The sequence below is a fragment of the Staurois parvus genome, unplaced genomic scaffold (assembly GCF_062004578.1).
Source record: "Staurois parvus isolate SC_StPar_1 unplaced genomic scaffold, SC_StPar_1.0 ptg000056l, whole genome shotgun sequence".
NCBI lineage: Eukaryota > Metazoa > Chordata > Amphibia > Anura > Ranidae > Staurois > Staurois parvus.
In genome coordinates this window covers 4422820-4442530 of record NW_028317852.1, presented here as the reverse complement: position 1 = coordinate 4442530, position 19711 = coordinate 4422820, and positions in this window count along the sequence as shown.

The following is a 19711-nucleotide window of genomic DNA, read 5'->3' as shown; positions in this document are numbered from 1 at the left end:
CCCCCACAAACACAACCAACACCACCCCCCCTTCCCCCTCCTGCGGCGAAAGCCTGACATTTACCGATAAAACCCCTGACCCCCACCTGGGAGAACCTTCCACTACCCCCCCTCCCCCCGGAGAGAAAGACACCCATCTTCACAGCTCCGGACATCCCTGAAAACGAGAGTCAGATTCTACATACACCATCAAGCAGACTCTCTCGGATCCCACCTGGTTCTCATGGTGCGCGTGTCCCTTCTTCCATCCCTTCTTCTGGAGGGAGGTGCTGTCTCCCAGAAAAATGCCACCCTAGGCAAGTGCCTTGTTTGTCTTGTGGTAAATACGCCCCTGTTTACAGTGTATAAACAGAGTTACATAGATAGTCTGGCTGAAAAAAGACAAAAGTCCATCCAGTTTAACCATTAAAAAACAAAACAAAAATACAAATAACAAGCCACAGTTGATCTAGAGGAAGGCAAAAAACCCATCAAAGCATGATCCAATTTTCTCCTGCAGAGAAAAAAATTCCTTCCTGATCCCCCAAGAGGCAATCAGATATTCTCTGGATCAACTTAACCTGTAAATGTTTTAAAGCAATCCACAGAGCTGTCCAGAACCAACTCTTGAGGGAGTCCCATTGCACATTAAGAACTTATTAATTTTGAGGAAGAATAGCCTTGGGACCTGAATAAATTCTGACATATCAAAATATTCTGCAACAGTTTATATACTTTTTGAAATTTAAAATTAAAAAGCAGCCCTTGAACTCCAGTCATATTACTTCCATGGACCATCTGCACGTATCTGAGAGGAAGAACCTGTCATCATCCTGTTGCAGGAAGGATTTCCGAACACATCCAGTGTGTGTTAGGGGACACACACCTGCACCCACAATGATGTTCATGCAGTCACTGTGTCCCAATTGACATTAAAAGGACTGTCTGCACGCAGATGCACAGGACACCTATTCATCCCCATGAGGACAAAACATGGCTAAAGTACACCCTTGTGAACTAGGTCTGAGGAGAAACGTGCCAAGGGACACAAGAAGGTATCATGTGCACCTAACAAGGGGAGTGAGTGGGGTTTTCAGTTTGGGTTCTGGCGTTATACAAAACCTCAGATACTTTGCACTACAAGTGTGGACAAGACTGCAATAACTGTAATGTTCAGATAATGTTTTTTTATTTTAAATGATAATCTTGATAATTTCAGCGGAGATATTGAAGATGCGTTGACATCACACCATGACCAATTTGGGTGCAATATCACAGCGTAGAGAGAGACATCAAGGAGTGGAGTCCAAGTCCCACAACATCTCTGAAAAGGCCATAGGACAATAGACTCAAGGGAGAAAGTATAATAAGTCAGTAAAGTGTTAAATTATGAATGCCTTGTAGGAGAAGTGAGGGTGGCCTACTCCAATGGGTCAGCAGCTATCTTGCTGCTCACCTCTGTGGAAGTTTACAAGTGGCTGCAAGCATTACAAGTTCACACTACAGAGACAAGTGACTAGGAGAAATAAGGTTTTTCTTGATATTTTTGTTTACTTTTTTTTTTAGGAATACATTCAACTGGTCTCATACTATAGCAGGACCAGAGTGAGACTGGACCCCCCCCTAACCAAACCATATCAATAAAAAATACATCCAAACAATGCATTTGTTTAATGTTGAACTCCAGCCTCACCTTCTTGTATAGTTGTACAGGCTCTTCTCCTGCACTGAAAATGATTTGTGTGTTTCATTGTGCACTGTAAGATTTTCACTTGTGTGCATTAGAACCTGCAGCAAGTCAGATAGAACTTGTCTTACCTCCCCAATGGAGGACGTCCAACATAATACAGTATAGCTTTTTCTTCCTCTGCCTTAACGTTTCTGGCCTGCCCTTTCATTTATTGGATTTTCAATCATGGAGGGTCAACTTCACATGTTGGCATTACCTAGGGCAGTTCCTTTAGACTGACATGCACCCAACAAGGCATAACTCCACTCAAGAGCCAGCTGGGTGCCCTTGAGAGCAGTAAAGGGTGCTTTTATGTTTTCAATTAGCCCCCTGCTGGCTTCTCCCACCAACCATGATCATCCTGCCAAGAGAAACAGATACCCGGTTATGATGCCACTGGGTCTAAAATAAGAACTGTAATAAAAAAAGGAAACTTTTTATTGAAAAATGTTGTTAGTATGTTGATGAGGCAGGAAGGAAGGAACCAGGGACAGCACAACATAAGCAGACTAAACTGCAGCTTTAACATAATTTCACAGAGAAACATTTTGTTTCCTATGAATCTAAAACCATACCAAGCAGTCTGAGATGGGCAGATACATAAGAAAGATACTGTTAAAATAGATAAGCAGTTAAATGCAGTTCAGGCTGATACTGGAGTGATTTACTTACAAAGCATGTTACGATAAGTTAATATATACCCTAATCTCCCCTATTAAAGGCTGAAATTCAGTTCTTGATTTGATAAATCCCCTGGCAGATTTTCATGGCTATCTTATGCCAGTGTAGTGAGTTACTCACTTATCTGAAGCGATTTATACAAATATTTGGTTAAACCATTGACTTTGAAAGCAGGCTGCCTAGGAAAATATCCTTAACGTATTCAGAATAATTTGGTTACGAATACAATAGAGTTATTTTAACCACTTGCCTTCCTGAGGATTAACCCCCCTTCATGACCAGGCCATTTTTTGCATTACGGCGCTGTATTATTTTAACTGACAATTGAGCGGTCATGCAATGCTGCACCGAAATGAAATTTACGTCCTTTTTTTTCCACGAATAGAGCTTTCTTTCAGTGGTATTTGATCACCTATGAATTGTTTATTTTTTGCGCTATAAGCAAAAAAAGACCAACAATTTTGAGAGAAAAAACTATATTTTGGACTTTTTGCTATTAAAAAAAAATGTAAAAAATCAAATTTTGTCATAAATTTAGGCCAAAATGTATTCTGCCACATGTCTTTGCTAAACAATATCCCAATACATGTAAGTTAATTGGTTTACATGAAAGTTATAGCGTTTCCAAATGGCGGTATAGGAGGGAGGGGCTAGTGGTACAAAAGGCAGTAACTGTGGGGGATGGACTGGTTGGAAGAGTAGAAGATTCCATTATTAGCTGAGGGCAGGATAGGCTTCCCTGAAGAGATGGGTTTTCAGAGATCTCCTAAAAGTGAGCAGAGTAGGCGATAGTCTGATAAATTGGGGTAGAGAGTTCCAGAGGATGGGGGAAGCTCTGGAAAAGTCCTGGAGATGAGCATAGGAGGAAGAGATAAGGGAGCTAGAGAGCAGGAGGTCTTGCGAGGAGCGGAGAGTACGGTTTTGGTGGTTTTTAGAGACAAGATCGTTGATGTAATTTGGGGCAAGTTTGGGCAAGGAGGAGTTATAAATGGCTTTATACATTATTATTAATGTTTTGAATTTTATCCGTTGGGCAATGGGAAGCCAGTGGAGGAAATGGCAGAGAGGGGTGGCAGATACAGAACGGTTAGTAAGGTGGATAAGTCTGGCAGCAGCATTCATAATAGACTGAAGAGGGGATAGCCTGCAATTCGGTAGGCCAATGAGGAGGGAGTTGCAATAGTCAAGGCGAGATATAACAAGGGAGTGAATAAGTTGCTTAGTGGTTTCCATGGTTAGGAACGGGCATATCTTGGAGATTTTGCGGAGGTGAAGTCTACAAGATTTGGACAGTGATTGGATTTGGGGGTGAAAGGACAGATGAGAGTCTAGGATTACACCTAGTACCCTGGCATGAGGGGAGGTACTGATGATTGTGTTATTGATCTTGATGGAGAAGTCAGGGGAGGTGGCATGGGCTGGGGGGAATACTAAGAGCTCAGTTTTGGAAAGATTGAGTTTGAGGAAGTGGAGTGACATCCATGCCGATATGTCGCTTAGTAGGTTAGTAATGCAAGAGGAGACTGAAGGGGTGAGGTGAGGAGTAGAAAGGTAGATTTGTGTGTCATCAGCATAGAGATGGTACTTAAAGCCATGGGAGTTTATCAAGTGACCAAGGGAGGAGGTGTAGATGGAGAAGAGAAGGGGTCCAAGGACAGAACCTTGAGGGACCCCTACAGAAAGAGGGAGTGAAGAGGAGGAGGCAGGTGACGCTGAAGGAGCATTATAGGTAGGAGGAGGAGAACCAGGAGAGAGCAGAGTCTCTGAGACCAAGAGAGTGGAGTTTTTTGAGGAGGAGGGGATGGTCAACCGTATCAAAAGCCGCAGAGAGGTCAAGTAGTAAGAGTACGGAGTAGTGGCAATTTAGTTACCAGTAGTGGTTTTAGCTGTTAGTAGATCATTAGTGAGTTTTAGTAGGGCAGTTTCAGTGGAGTGTAGTGAGCAAAAGCAAGACTGTAAAGGGTCAAGAAGGTTGTTGTCAGTGAGGTGGGAGCTCAGGCGATTGTAGACTAAGCGTTCTAGGAGTTTAGAGGTAAATGGCAGCAGGGAGATGGGTCTTAAGTTGTTCAGGTTGGTGGGATCCAGGGAGGGCTTTTTAAGTATGGGAGTGACGTGCGCATGCTTTAGAGGGGAGGGGAAGTCACCAGTAGAGAGGGAAAGATTGAAGATGTGAGTGAGGGAGCATAGGATGGAAGAAGAGGGTGACCGTAGTAGTTGTGAGGGGACAGGATCCAGGGGGCAGGTAATGAGATGGGCTTCTGAGAAAACCTTAGTGACCTCTTCGGTAGTAGCAAGGTCAAAAGAGGAAAATTTTGAGGTAGGTTTAGTATAAGGTATGCTAAGTGGGATGGATGTATGTGCAGTGGTGATGCCCCTACGAATTGCATCAATCTTGTTTTTGAAATGATTTGCAATCTCGTGAGCAGTAAGTGAGGTACTGGGTGGAGGTGGAGAAAGTATAGTTAAAAGTAGAGAAGAGACGACGAGGACTGAATGACAAGGTTTTAATAAGAGTGACAAAGTAGGCTTGTTTGACAGCATGAAGGGAGGAATTCTATGTTAAGAAAGCAGATTTATATCGGGTGAATGCTTGCTGGGATTTGGTTTTACGCCACAATCAATCCAGCGCACAACTATGTCGTTTAAGATTTCTGGTTTCGTCAGTCTGCCAAGGTTGTAATGGTCGGGGCCTGATGCTTTGTGTTGTTGGAGGAGCAAGTGAGTCTAATGCAGATGAAAGTGAACTGTTGTAGACAGCAGTGGCCAGGTCAGGGCAGGACAGGGGAGAGATTCTGTCATAGAGTTGGTCAGTTGCAGAGTGGAAAGGAGCAGGGTTCAAGTTGTGAAGGCTTCTGTGGGTAATTGTTTGCTGTTTGGAGGGATAGGTGTCTGAAGATGAGGAGACTGTGAAGGTGATGAGATTGTGATCAGAGAGAGGAAAGGGGGTGTTTGTGAGGTTGTAGGGAGTGCAAAGATGGGAGAAAACAAGGTCTAATGTATTCCCATCAGAGTGAGTGGAGGACTGTATACACTGTGCTAATGCGAAAGATGAGGCTAAGTTGAAGAGTTGGGATGTAGCCGGGTTGTTGACATTAATAGGGATGTTAAAATCTCCGAGAATGATAGTGGGTAGTTCAGAGGAGAGAAAGTAGGGTAGCCAGATGGAGAAATCATCAAGAAAGCGGGACACCGGTCCAGGAGACAATCCTCAGAGACATGGGAGAAAACAGTCGGATGCAGTGAGTCTCGAAAGAAGAGAAGGATAGAGAGGGAGGGTTACGGAGGACTTGAAAGGTGCTCAGTGGGGATAGAAGCAAACCAACCCCACCACCTTTCCGACCACAGGGTCTGGGTGAGTGGGTCCAGATGAGGCCTCCATAGGAAAGTGCTGCGGGGGAAGCAGAATCTGCCAAGTTTCTGTAATTGCTAGTAGGTTAAGGGAGTGGGCGACAAAAAGATCATGGACAGAGGTGAGCTTATTACAGACAGAGCTGGCATTCCAGAGCGCAAATGAAAAAGGGAGGGTGGTTTTTGGAGTGCACATGCCTTCCAGTCCTGGGGTTTGGGTCAGCAGGAGAGTGAAGTATCAGCAGGAGGTGATGAGAGCAGTAGTAGGGAGATGGTAGCAGTGAGGGTGACATGTACAAGTTTTGGGGTGGAGCAGAGGGATAAAGAAGTGAGATTGGGAAAGCAGGAAAGTAATATGAAAAGGAGTAGAGGGGACATATTAAAAAGGTACATGGAGTGGGACTCAGACTTGTAAGAGATGTTTCCCAGGGTGTTTGCTTGCAGTCAGTCCAAAATGCAGTAGAGTTTCTTGTTGTTGTATCTTCCTGCCGATTGAGTTATCCTGCTTTAGTTAAACTGCTGTGTTTAGCTGCTTCTTAGCACTCCATCAACGCAGCATCCCAGTGACACCAACACAGTGATCAGTGCTAAAAAAAAAGCACTGACACTGTATTAATGGCACTGGGCAGGAAGGGGTTAATGTGAGGGGCGATCAAAGGGTTAACTGTGTGCTGGGTGTGTATTACTAGGGGGTGTGGGGATTTGTTGTTCACTGTAAGCACACTGATCGGATGGCTGTACTGTGCACAGCCATCCCGAGCAGTGTGCTAGAGATGACAGGGAGGAAGATTGTTTTTTAAACAAAACAATCTTCCTCCCTGTCGGAGATGCTCGGTAATCACCGGACGCTGGTGGGTAATTACCAGCCAGGACCCGATGATTGACATCCGCGGCCGTGAATGGTGGTGCGGGTAGGGCACTCGCGCGGCTCATGTGCACCCCCTATATGGAAATGCAAAATGAAGTACAGTATATACACGTTATTCTGAACACAGGTTCTGCCCTGTAGCAGTATATCTGCTATAGGGCAGTCCTACAGGGATGAGCCAATGGTTCAGTCTGAACCTAGGTTTGGCTATTCAGACAAATGTCTGAGCTTTAGCCTGTTCGGGCCCCTGTTCGGCAGTAGCCAAAAAGAATTATGGTAGTGTTATTTCTCCTGCTTCTTTATATGACAGTTTCCTGCTGTCTCTGGTTCCTAAGGAAGCCGTGGATGGTAGCACCCGTGACATCTATAGACATCTTCCTCCCTCCTTGGTAAGTCCATGTCTCTTTCCAGAGCCAGTAAATGTATATTAGTATACAACTTTGATATTAACCCTTTAGTAGAAGTGTTTCTCACCAACATCTTCAATACTGGAGCATTACTCCATTCCAACCTCACCACTTTGATCTGGGCTGTCAATGCATGTCTAATTTCCAACTATTGTTAAAACCATTTCTTTGAAAGTCCGAACTCATCTCACAGCTCCTGGAAGGTTTTCATTACTCTGGAAGAGTATAATTGGGATAATCATGTAACTCCCTTCTGTTTCCAATTTGAATTTTTCAGCAGTTTGAGCTCAGGTAAATTTTTATTGTTCCATATGGGAGCATACTCTGTGAATCCTGTACTGTATAACAGAACAGAGAACATACTGTTTGCCACAGCTTCAGTAACAGATGAATTGTAGGACATTGTACCTCAGCTTTTAAAGGCCCAGCCTCTAATTCTTCAACTAATTTAGAGTGTGGCCTACAGGCCAGCAGAAAGTGCAGTATCTCTTTCCAGTACACAGTCCTAAGGATGCTGTAACTGGGCTGCCAAGAAATAACTCCAGGGCTGTGGCACAGCTAAACCACCCCTGTCTCTTGGCAATTGCAACGCTCGAAGACACACCCTGGCATGCCCCCGTCTCCACACCAGATCTCTAAATAAGGCATCTGTTTTCCTAAACCAAACTAAAGCAATCCATACTGCAAGATATATAAAAGTTGGGGCATCCACACCATCTTAATTAAACCACAACGTCCCACCACTGATAGAAGCCACTTTACATGACCAGTTGCCCCCTATTGTGCACGTGCTGTTACATCATGATATTCTTGCATTGTGTAGATTATTAGCTCACGGGGCCAGATGTGGCAAAAGGCCCATACCCTTACAATTACTATTGGAGAGGCAGGGGAGCATAGAGGGAGAGTGTCTCTATGTGCAGCCAGTAGCCAATTACAATAAGAGATGAAAGTGATTATCCACCAATTGCCACAAAGAAACTGCTTTATATTTTTTACTGCTGATAGCCATGATTGCTATCCACAATAAGAAATGTGGGAATTTCATTATAGCCATCCCCTCACCTCCCTGGAGCACATTACTATTTCATGGAGTTACTGTACTGCAAGCTTAACATACCACACTGGGTGCCTTTGTATGCCATTTGTGCAAAAAGAGAGGTGGACATATATATGGGCTTTGGCATCTCTCTGGGTATGACCAGCTATTTAAGCTGCTCAGTTAATAGGAAATATGGCTGGAAGGGGGGAATGAGAGGTTTGTGAGTTAAGTGAGCAGGCAGATGAATTTTTAGCGTGGTTGTATGGAGGAGAGAAGGGTGTGGTTGACAAATGAGGTTTTAAAGCAGAACTAATATGTATATGAGCACCACAAATGGAAAACTCTGTTTAATTTATTTTTAATATTCAAATCAAACTCACCCATTCATCCATGTTTTTATGCTTGAAATCACTTTGAAAAACACCTACCAGTATTTCTAGTTGTGGCCATCTTGAGGAAGGGCAGCTGATTCCTGTAGCATTTGCTTCTTGGAATCCATCTGCTCTTAGTTTAAGGCATGAAGGCAGGATGGCGTACTTAGCTCCTCCTCCTTCAGATGAAAGAAAAAAAATGCCCATGAAGACTTCTGGGATGTATGGTATTTTGGCCAGGAAGCAACCGAAGGAATGTAAAAAAAAAAGAAGTTTAAAACACGTAAATATAATATACGAGGGGTGTTCAAGTCAAACAGGGACTTCTGAGTTTATATAATAAAAGAACAAATTTCAAGGCGTGGAAACTGCATTTGTTTTTCAACATACTCCCCTGTTAAATGTATACACTTATCCCAGCGTTTAACTAATGCCTGGAAAGCTTTGGCATAGAAAGATTTGTCAGTATGCCTGAACCATCCTAGGACAGCCTATTTCACTTTGTCATCATTGTGTTCACCGTTCCCATAGAAAGCTTAATCTCTTGTACAATTTCACGACAGGTTATGCATTGATTATCCAGAATAAGGTATTCCATTTGCTGGACGTTCACAGGAATGACTGATGTGGACTGGGAACCACCACAGCTGGGATCATCACTGGTGGACGTACAGCAATCTTTGAAATGCTTACACCATTGAAATGTATTACTGCAGCTGAGCATCTCATCACCGTACTGTGCTTGAAGTCTTTTGTAGATATCTGTGGGTCTTACACCTTCATTCACAAGAAACTTCATCACCACATGCTGTTCCATACACGTACTGACACTGTTGTCTGCCATCTTGATCAACAGCCTCTGCATTGGCCCACGACATGTGCATCGCCTATCAATAATAGGACACACTTGCCACTTACTACTGTGTGTAGTACCGCCACGCTAGCAACCCTTTTTATACCTGTAAATGTATTTATTAACAATCAGAATGGTAGTTTATTGAACAATGGCATAGTACAATAACAGCAACAACCAAGCAGTACAAAGCAGTACAGTGAGACAACAATAGTCAAAGACAGAAAGCAAAAAAAATACAAAATAAATTAGTGCAATCAATTAGTCGTAGAGGAGCAGGGCTCACAGCAAGGTCAGCGGCTATGGAACCAGGGAACAAGCAACACATCAACAAAATAGCATATTCATTGTTCCATCCAGGGCTGCCAAAGGATATCGAACTTCCCAGGACAGCCTCTATTAATGTATGGCAACTTGTACATAGGTAGCACTGCATTAATGGACGCCTCCCACGAGGCAACTGAGGGGGAAGTAGGGGGGGGGGTGGAGGAGGTCCAGTGATCCATTGATGAAGTATCTCCTTCTTGGCATAATATAATAGATAGGAAAGAAGTAACTTGGTGTGGTGGGGCTTCTGTTCATCATCTTGTATACCCAACAATGCAAGCTCAGGGGAGAGTGGAAGGGACAGCCGGAGCCGGGTGTTGACACAGGTAAACACTTCCGTCCAAAACTGCTCCACCTTAGGACAGATTCAAAACATATGAAAGTAGGTGCCCTCCCCAGAATGACAGTGGGGACAGTCAGCAGACCTCTACGGATAAATTCTGTGCATTCTCTGAGGTGTGTAATATACCCAATGAGAAAATTTCATCTACAGCAATTTTTCCTCGAGCGGAAACAACCAATTTAGAACTATGTTCGAAATATTCCTCCCATGTTTCCCTATCAAAGGAAAAATGTCCTCCTGCCATTTTGCCCATAACCTATCCATGCTGGGGGAGTTCACACTGAGAAGAGCCGAATAAAGAGAGGACAATGGTTTAGAGAGGGACTCCTGCGCAAGAAGGTCCTCTACTGGGTCACTCTCCAATCTAGGAGGGGTTGGAAATTCTGCCCGTGCAGCATGGTGCAACTGGTAATATCTAAAGTACATCCATTCAGGTAATCTGTGTTCGCTGGAGAGTTCTCTAAATGATAGCAAAGTACCCATAGGCATGATGTCCTTAATAATTCTGATACCATAACGTGCCCACATTTGGGGGTCAGGTAACTGTCGAAAGTGAGACAAGGTCAGATTGCCCACAATGGGCAATATTGGGACCACTGATGAGACTTCAGAAAACGTCCCCTAGCCACAACCCAGACCAGAAGGGTGACCCTCGTAGGGAGCGGCAGGGAGGTGTAGGCCCTAGGTCCCCTATATACGAGATTACTGCCCCCCGATCTATCAGACTATCGCCTACTCTGCCCACTTTTAGGCGATCTCTGAAAACCTATCTCTGCAGGGAAGCTGTCAAGGTCCTACCTTTTCCCTGAGGTTATGTTACTCCATGTCCTGGCGTCCATCTTGGATTCTGCTGTGCATGATGGGAATCCTTTTGTGCCTTCAGGTCTCTGTGGTCCATCCCCCAGAGGGGTGTGGCTGATGACATATAAGCCTGTGGCCCGCACATGCTCTTTGCACTTGTGTCTTGTGTCTTTGTGTCGCTATTACTCTGTTCTGACTCTCGTGACTCTCCTGGTATCTGATTCGGCTTGTGACTTGACTATTCTTTGTATTCTCCCTTGATCTGACCCTCTGTTGCTGAACCCGGCTCGTGACCTGTGATTCTCGTCTGCTGTCCTGTACTGTTTTGTCCTGTTGGTGTTGACCCGGCTTGTCTGACTACTCTTTTGTCTCTTCCACCAGCTACACGCCATTGGCGGTGGCCATTACCGCAGCTGAGGTGTCTCGGGGGCCGCGACCTGGTTCCTGGCTGCGTCAAGTCCATCCCCACCATCAGGGGCCCTGGTGAAGGGCAGCCTGGGACTTAGACTCCGCGCCCTGAGGGACTTCAGTCTGTGGGTAGTGGTTGTCGTCAGCCAGTGCGTTACATTGTTAGGCCTGCCTGTCCGATCCTCGGCCCCTGCCCTGACATTACACAAGTGCCATGAACCCTGACAGTGCAGGCACGCCTTCGCTCCCAATGCTAGTCGCCAGACTCGATCAACAGGATCACCTGTTGGATCAATTCGCTCAGGCGTTGCAAACTCTGCTTGCACGCACTGCACACCTTGATCCTGGTGCTATTAGGCTGGTAGTCACTCCGGTGGTCTCTCCCGCAGCTTCTCCGCCTATTGCGTCCACCACCTCGACGGCTGCATCAGCGGCGCCCAGAGGTATGACTGGTTCAGCCCCTCTTCCACAGCGCTTTGGGGGTGAGCCTAGTCAGTGTCGTGGGTTCCTCAACCAGGTGGGTATTTATTTTGAATTAATACCCCACGCCTTTCCGTCTGAGAGGTCAAAGGTGGGGTTCCTAATTTCCCTACTCTCAGACAAGGCCTTGGCCTGGGCAAATCCCTTATGGGAGAGGAACGACCCGGTGATTCAAGATTTTTCCGGTTTTGTCGATGCCTTCCGTAGGGTATTCGACGTACCGGCTCGTTCCGCCTCGGCGGCCAAACTGCTCATGACCATGCATCAGGGTTCACGGACCGTGGCCGAGTACGCTATAGAGTTTCGTACCCTGGCGGCAGAAGTCGGTTGGAACTATGAGGCTCTGGTGGCTGCATTTTCCCATGGTCTTTCTGACACATTGAAGGACGAGATTGCAGCTAAGGAATTGCCTGTGGTGTTGGAGGAGCTCATCTCTTTCCTGATCCTGATTGACACCAGGCTCAGGGAGAGGCCTTCACTCAGGGAACGCCTGCGGAGGCCTTCCAATCGACTGGCACCTGCGTTTTCTGTCCCACCCGTTCCTCCCTCTCCTCCCACGCCTCCTGGGCATAGCTTGTCTGGTGGGGAACCCATGCAGCTGGGGTTTGCTCGCCTTTCCGAGGGGGAGCGGGCCGCTCGGCGTCGGGAGGGTCGCTGCCTGTACTGTGGCCTCGGTGGGCACTTTCGGCAGTCTTGTCCGGTCCGTCCGGGAAACTCTTGCACCTGAGATCATGTCGGGGACAGATCTTGGGTGGAGTTTCCTCGTCCCCGGCGTTCCGCAAGGATAAGCCACTGATCACCGTGGTCCTTTCTTGGACGGAGGGCTTGGTGACGGCCCAGGAGTTGGTAGACTCTGGGGCCGGTGGGTTGTTCTTGGACAGCTCGTTTGCTGCACAGCACTCCATTCCCCTGCAGGCTCGCGCTACCCCATTGGTTCTCGAAGCCATAGATGGCAGGCCCCTGCAGCCGCCGCAGGTTACCCACGAGACTCTGCCGATAGAGGTAGCCATTGGGGCTGTTCACAGGGAGTTGGCCTGTTTTCAGGTGATTTCTTCCCCACACTATTCGGTGGTTTTGGGGTATCCCTGGCTCCAGAGGCACAATCCAACCTTCAATTGGCAAACAGCTGAGATTCTCTCATGGTCTCCACAGTGTGGGGCCGGGTGCATCCGGGGGCCGGTTAAGGTATTGTGTGCCTCCTCGGACTCTACGTTGCCCACCGACTATGGGGAGTACCGGGACGTGTTTGATAAGGTATGCGCTGGTACCTTACCGCCGCATCGTCCTTACGACTGCGCCATATCCTTGCAACCTGGGGCCTCTCCTCCGCGTGGCAGGGTGTACCCTCTCTCGGTTGCGGAGAATAAGGCCATGGAGGAGTACGTTGTGGATGCGCTTTCCCGGGGGCACATTCGTAAGTCTACTTCTCCAGCAGGAGCAGGTTTTTTTTTCGTAAAGAAGAAAGGTGGGGAATTGAGGCCCTGCATCGATTATAGGGGTCTCAATCGGATTACCATTAAAAATGCATATCCGATTCCTTTGATTTCTGAGTTGTTCGACCGCCTTAAGGGAGCAACAGTCTTTACCAAACTCGACCTTAGGGCGGCGTACAACCTCGTACGGATCAGACAGGGGGATGAGTGGAAGACCGCGTTTAACACCAGAACCGGGCACTACGAATACCTGGTGATGCCCTTCGGATTGTGTAATGCGCCCGCGGTTTTTCAGGAATTCATAAACGATGTCCTTCGTGATTTGTTGCAGCAGTGCGTAGTGGTTTACCTGGATGACATCTTGGTTTACTCTACCTCCATGGAGTCTCATGTCCAGGATGTCAAGCAGGTGCTGCAACGATTGCGTGAGAACGGACTCTTTTGTAAACTTGAGAAGTGCGAGTTCCATCGATCCCAAGTTGCCTTTTTGGGCTACATAATTTCCGCGGAGGGATTTTCCATGGACCCTCAGAAGGTTGCTGCGGTTCTGCAGTGGCCTCGTCCCAATGGTCTTCGGCCCATTCAGCGCTTTCTGGGTTTTGCCAACTACTATCGGAAGTTCATCAGGAACTTCTCCACATTGGCAAAGCCTCTCTTTGACCTAACCAGGAAGGGGAGTAACCCTCACGAGTGGCCATCCGAGGCCATCATAGCTTTCGAGGCTCTGAAAGCCGCCTTTGCTTCGGTTCCGATTCTTTCACATCCCAATCCTGGGTTGCCCTTCGTCCTCGAGGTTGATGCTTCCAAGACGGGAGTAGGGGCTCTCCTGTCTCAGCGTCGGTCGCCCGATGGACCCCTACTTCCCTGCGGGTTCTAATCCAGGAAGCTTTCCTCTGCAGAGTGCAACTACCAGATTGGAGATCGGGAGTTGTTGGTCATCATCCTGGCTCTCAAGGAGTGGAGGTACCTGCTCGAGGGTTCCGCGGTTCCGGTCCTCATTCTTACCGATCACAAGAACCTGACTTATCTTTCGGAGGCCAAGAGATTGACACCCCGCCAGGCCAGATGGGCTCTGTTCTTGTCACGCTTCAACTATGTGGTTTCATATTTGCCTGGTTCCAAGAATGTCAGGGCTGATGCGTTATCACGGCAATACTCTGTGTTGTCCAGGGAAGACTCTGAGCCAATCTCACTTATACCTCCAGATCAGATCCTGGCTGCCATTCGCACCAGTCTGACCTCTCCTCTTGGGGAGCAGATTTTGGCGGCTCAAACTGATGCTCCTCCCGGGAAGCCGGAGGGTAGATGTTTCGTACCCGAGGGATTGCGCACCCACCTGCTGCGTACCTACCATAACGCCAAAACTGCCGGGCATCCAGGGAAGAACCAGCTGTGTTGGGTCGTCTCTCGCTTATTCTGGTGGCCAACCCTCCGTGCCGACATTGCCTCTTATGTAGCGGCATGTTCGATCTGTGCCCAGAATAAGTCTCCACGGCATCTCCCTTTGGGTCTTCTGCAACCCATTCCCAATGGGGAGCGTCCTTGGTCACATCTAGGTATGGACTTTATTGTAGACCTCCCGGTGTCGCGGGGTCATACGGTCATCCTCATGATCGTCGATCGGTTTTCCAAGATGTGCCATTGCATTCCACTCAGGAAATTACCCACAGCGCAAGAACTGGCCACGGTCTTTTCCAGGGAGATTTTTCGCCTGCATGGGTTGCCTAAGGTGATTGTCTCGGACCGCAGGAGTCAGTTCGTGTCCAGATTCTGGCGCGCCTTCTGCTCCCAGTTGGGTATTAGTCTCTCCTTTTCTTCAGCCTACCACCCGCAGTCCAATGGGGCTGCGGAGCGTTCCAATCAGGCCTTAGAACAATTCCTTCGGTGTTATATTTCAGACCATCAGGACGATTGGGCCGATCTCCTGCCTTGGGCAGAGTTTGCCAGGAACTCGGCGGTCAACTCCTCCTCCGGGATGTCTCCTTTCATGGCCAACTATGGGTTCCAACCCGCGGTATTACCTGAGAGGTTCTCACCACAGGACATTCCGGCTGTGGAGAACCATCTTGCTGCCCTGCGTTCTTCATGGGGGCAGATCCAAAGGGCCTTGAGGGACTCAGCTCAGCGCCAGAAGTTCCAGGCTGATCGCAGACGGTTGCCCGCTCCTTCATACCAGGTCGGCGATCGTGTGTGGTTGTCTACTCGCAACCTCAATCTTCGGGTGCCCACACCCAAACTAGCTCCCCGTTTTGTCGGTCCTTTCCGCATTCTCCGCAAAGTGAATCCGGTGGCCTATGCCCTTGCCCTTCCGTCTGGGATGCGGATCTCCAATATCTTTCATGTTTCCCTGTTGAAACCTCTGATCTGCAATCGCTTCACTACCTCTCTGCCTCGGCCCTGTCCTGTCCGGGTTGACGGTCATGAGGAGTATGAGGTGAGCCGGATTCTGGACTCTCGATTGGTGCGAGGTCGATTACAGTTCCTGGTTCATTGGCGCGGTTATGGTCCCGAGGAGCGTTCCTGGGTTCCTTCCGCGGATGTCCATGCTCCTGCCCTCCTCCGCGCTTTTCATACCCGCTTTCCTCAGAAACCTTTTGTTGAGCCGCGGAGGGGGAGGGGCCCTTGAGGAGGAGGTACTGTCAAGGTCCTACCTTTTCCCTGAGGTTATGTTACTCCATGTGCTGGCGTCCATCTTGGATTCTGCTGTGCATGATGGGAATCCTTTTATGCCTTCAGGTCTCTGTGGTCCATCCCCCAGAGGGGTGTGGCTGATGACATATAAGCCTGTGGCCCGCACATGCTCTTTGCACTTGTGTCTTGTGTCTTTGTGTCGCTATTACTCTGTTCTGACTCTCGTGACTCTCCTGGTATCTGATTCGGCTTGTGACTTGACTATTCTTTGTATTCTCCCTTGATCTGACCCTCTGTTGCTGAACCCGGCTCGTGACCTGTGATTCTCGTCTGCTGTCCTGTACTGTTTTGTCCTGTTGGTGTTGACCCGGCTTGTCTGACTACTCTTTTGTCTCTTCCACCAGCTACACGCCATTGGCGGCGGCCATTACCGCAGCTGAGGTGTCTCGGGGGCCGCGACCTGGTTCCTGGCTGCGTCAAGTCCATCCCCACCATCAGGGGCCCTGGTGAAGGGCAACCTGGGACTTAGACTCCGCGCCCTGAGGGACTTCGGTCTGTGGGTAGTGGTTGTCGTCAGCCAGTGCGTTACATTGTTAGGCCTGCCTGTCCGATCCTCGGCCCCTGCCCTGACAGAAGCCTATCCTGCCTTCAGCTAATAACGGAATCTTCTGTTCCTTCTACCAGTCTATCCCCCATAGTTATTACCTTTTGTACCACTAGCCCCTTCCTCTTAGATTGTAAGCTCCCAGGAGCAGGGCCCTCCTAACCCTCTTGCATTGAACTGTATTCAGCCGCAGGGAAATCATGACATGGTCAGAAATGCCGCTGGCCAGGATCTCAGCCGAGATCACCCGCTGCAGTACATAAGAGGAGGCAAACACCAGGTCTATATGAAACAGAGATCGATGAGTGGCAGAATGACATGTATAAGACAGAAGGATGAAAATTCCGCCACACATCAAATAATGCAAAAGAGGAGGCCCATTGGGAAAGGCCGTGGGTCCCCAGCAAACATCACATTTATTGAGCTACCAATTGCATAAGTGTATACAGAAGAGTCACATCAGCAGGTGGAGGCAAGTAGAGACTCACTATCACAAAGGCAACATCCGCTACTAAAGCATGGAAGAGCACATATCTGCCCTCTGGATATATCTAAACCTCCAAGAGCTGAAACGGTAAAGATCTATGTACCAAGATACTGACACCCCTTGCATAGTTAGAATACTGTATGTGGCATGTTAATGGGCACCCACCCAAGTTTTTTTTAAACTCAATATTCGGGAAACCATAAGATGAGAGTTCTGAAGAAGACAGATATGAGGGTGGATTCTGCGAAGATACCAGAGATCTCTTCACGACTGCATTAAGGCCACAGACATTCCATGATATAAAAGAGAGCGTAGCCATATTGTGGCAGAGTTAGATAGCTAATAAGGATTAAGGCACAGAGGGCTCCACCACCAGACTTAGGACAGAGCAGTGGGGGAGTCCCCACCCGGAAAACATACCCGTCCCACGCAATAGGTGAACTACAGCCCCAAAAGGCATACTTACATAGCAATTGAATGTACATGCCATTAAAAGAACTAAAACATAACAAACATTGTAAAAACACATTATAAAACACATTGTAAAACCCACAATAGTCCAAACAAGGTTAGCAATGGCCAACCCCCCCCCCCCACCTCGCTGCGCCCCGAACTCATGCCCCGCAGGAGCCAAACTATATGGAGGACATGGTCACAAGTCAGGACCCCAACTGAAGAAGTGGAGAAGTGGAGCAACTTCACCTTTCCTAGGAGTTGCTGGAACATTCAGGGTAACTTGGAGCTGTCTCCTGGCCGAGGCCAGGGGCACAAACTTAAGGGCCCAACAGCAAGGCACCAATGGAAACATAGAGATCAAAATAGGAGACAGCGCCTCCAAGAGGCACAGTGGGAAGTCAAACAAAATGATTTAGGCTGGATTACAGTGCCAATGTTCCATGTAGTGAGCAAGGGAGGACTACAGGACACAGTCAGGAGGCCCAAGCTAAGCAATCCAGTAGAAAAAGAAGTAATCACTGAATAGGCAATGACTCCAGCCAGGTTACCGCATCCTTAGATGTAGTGAAAAAGCGTACAGTATCTCCATCAATCACTCACAATTTGGCTGCAAAAGGCAAATTGCATTTAATGCCCTTGGCTCACATCGCGGCCTTGACTGAGTCAAAAGACCTACACAGTTTCTGGGTTTCCACAGTGTAATCTGGAAATAACAGCAGCCTAGTGTTATGATAGGACAGATCTCCCATTGCCTGAGCAGCCTGTAGGAGTTCATCCCGATAGTTTAGCAGCTGCATAACAAATGTGCATGGTGGAGAACTCTCCAGTCTGATCCTCAGCGGCACTCGGTGTACCCGCTCAACAGTAAAATAGGGGGAAAGCTGGGTCACAAGTAGGAGAGATCTCAACGGCTCTTCCACGAAAACTGTGTGGTGCCCTCCGTGCCCTCTGGGAGTCCCACTATCCACAGATTATTAAGTCTGCTACTGTTCTCCTCATCTTCCGCCCTGTACTCCAGGGCTCTGAGCTTCATTTGCAGGGAGCGGAGGGAGGCCGCATGTTCCCCCACCATGGTATCCACGTGTCCAACCCACTGTTCAGCTGCAGAGAGTCGGAAGCAAATCTTGTCAAAGTCTTGGTGGAGCAGCCTGACATCCAGCTTAACTGCCTCAATCTTAAAAGTCAATGCCACCTGGCAGGTGGAAATAGCTGTCTTCACCTTAGGAATGCCCAGCAGTGTAGGGTCCGCAGCCTCCTCGTTGTCTGTTTGAACACCATATTGGAAAAGCGCACCTGCGGGGCTGACCGCGACGGCTACAGTGGGAAGGGGGGGGGGGCGAAGCCTCCTGCCTCCTCTTGGGCGCCCCGTAGGATCTGCAAGGCATTCAGAGTGCGGGCACCACCACTCAGTGATCACTAGGTGTAAGGTAGGAGAAAAGAAGGATAAATGTACAGCAGAGCTCCAGCATGTATGTCCGTTCAGTCCACCATCTTGGCCACGATACCTGTAAATTTAAAAGTCCCCATCTAACTTGGACGCCCCTTGTACCTTCCTATCTATTTACTAATGCTAGCAGCATAGAGATTAAAATTGTTGATTGAGAAAGTTTAGTTCTGTTTTAATGGTGAATAAAATTCTTATCCAGGAAACAAGTATGAAAATAAAAAGAATTGTAAGCATAAGTAAAGAATGAATAAAATGTAATGATGCCATCTATTTCTCAGCAGTCTTTCTAAAGTTTAAATTCATAGACTATTTCTTGGAAATACTGTTTTTATTGTTGCATGTGGTTTCTTGGAAAATATGATGTGCTTTGAGAATAAGAACTGTGTGTCACTTAATGTCATGGATGGAAAAAGAATGTTTCATAGATTCAGAGTGTTATCTCTATGTTGAGCTTCTAACCCAATACCCACTTACACAGAGAAAGCATCCTGTGAACAATCTGAATAAGAAAACACCTTCATACTATTGCAAAAAAAAACCCAACACTTTATATTTCACATATGCTACATCTTATTACCTAGTGTAATGTATCATTTCTTTTTAATTATCCTCCAGAACAGATACGATTACTATATACTATTAGAATAGGGCTCATTCAGAGCTCTGGGTTATATTGCATGCATTTTCAATAAGCATTTTTCATGTGTTGCGATGCATTTTTTGTACGTTTTCCAGTTTAGAAAATTTGCCTACAGCTGCAAGCATTGAAAAAGGATTTATTAGTGTATGGATATGGTTGCCTAGCTGCACTGGTCCAGCTTGGACCAGCGTTAGTATGCATGTGCCATATCTGGTTGATCCCCATGGAAGCTGGAAATATGGTAGTCGCTGCTACTATTTGGATCCCTGCTAACGTCTGTGTCCTGTAACCTTGGGCCTGCTGCTTGCTGAGCAAAGGAGTTCACTACCTCGGCATGGGTGCTGTTTAGAGAACACTTTGCATTTTCCCAGTGAAT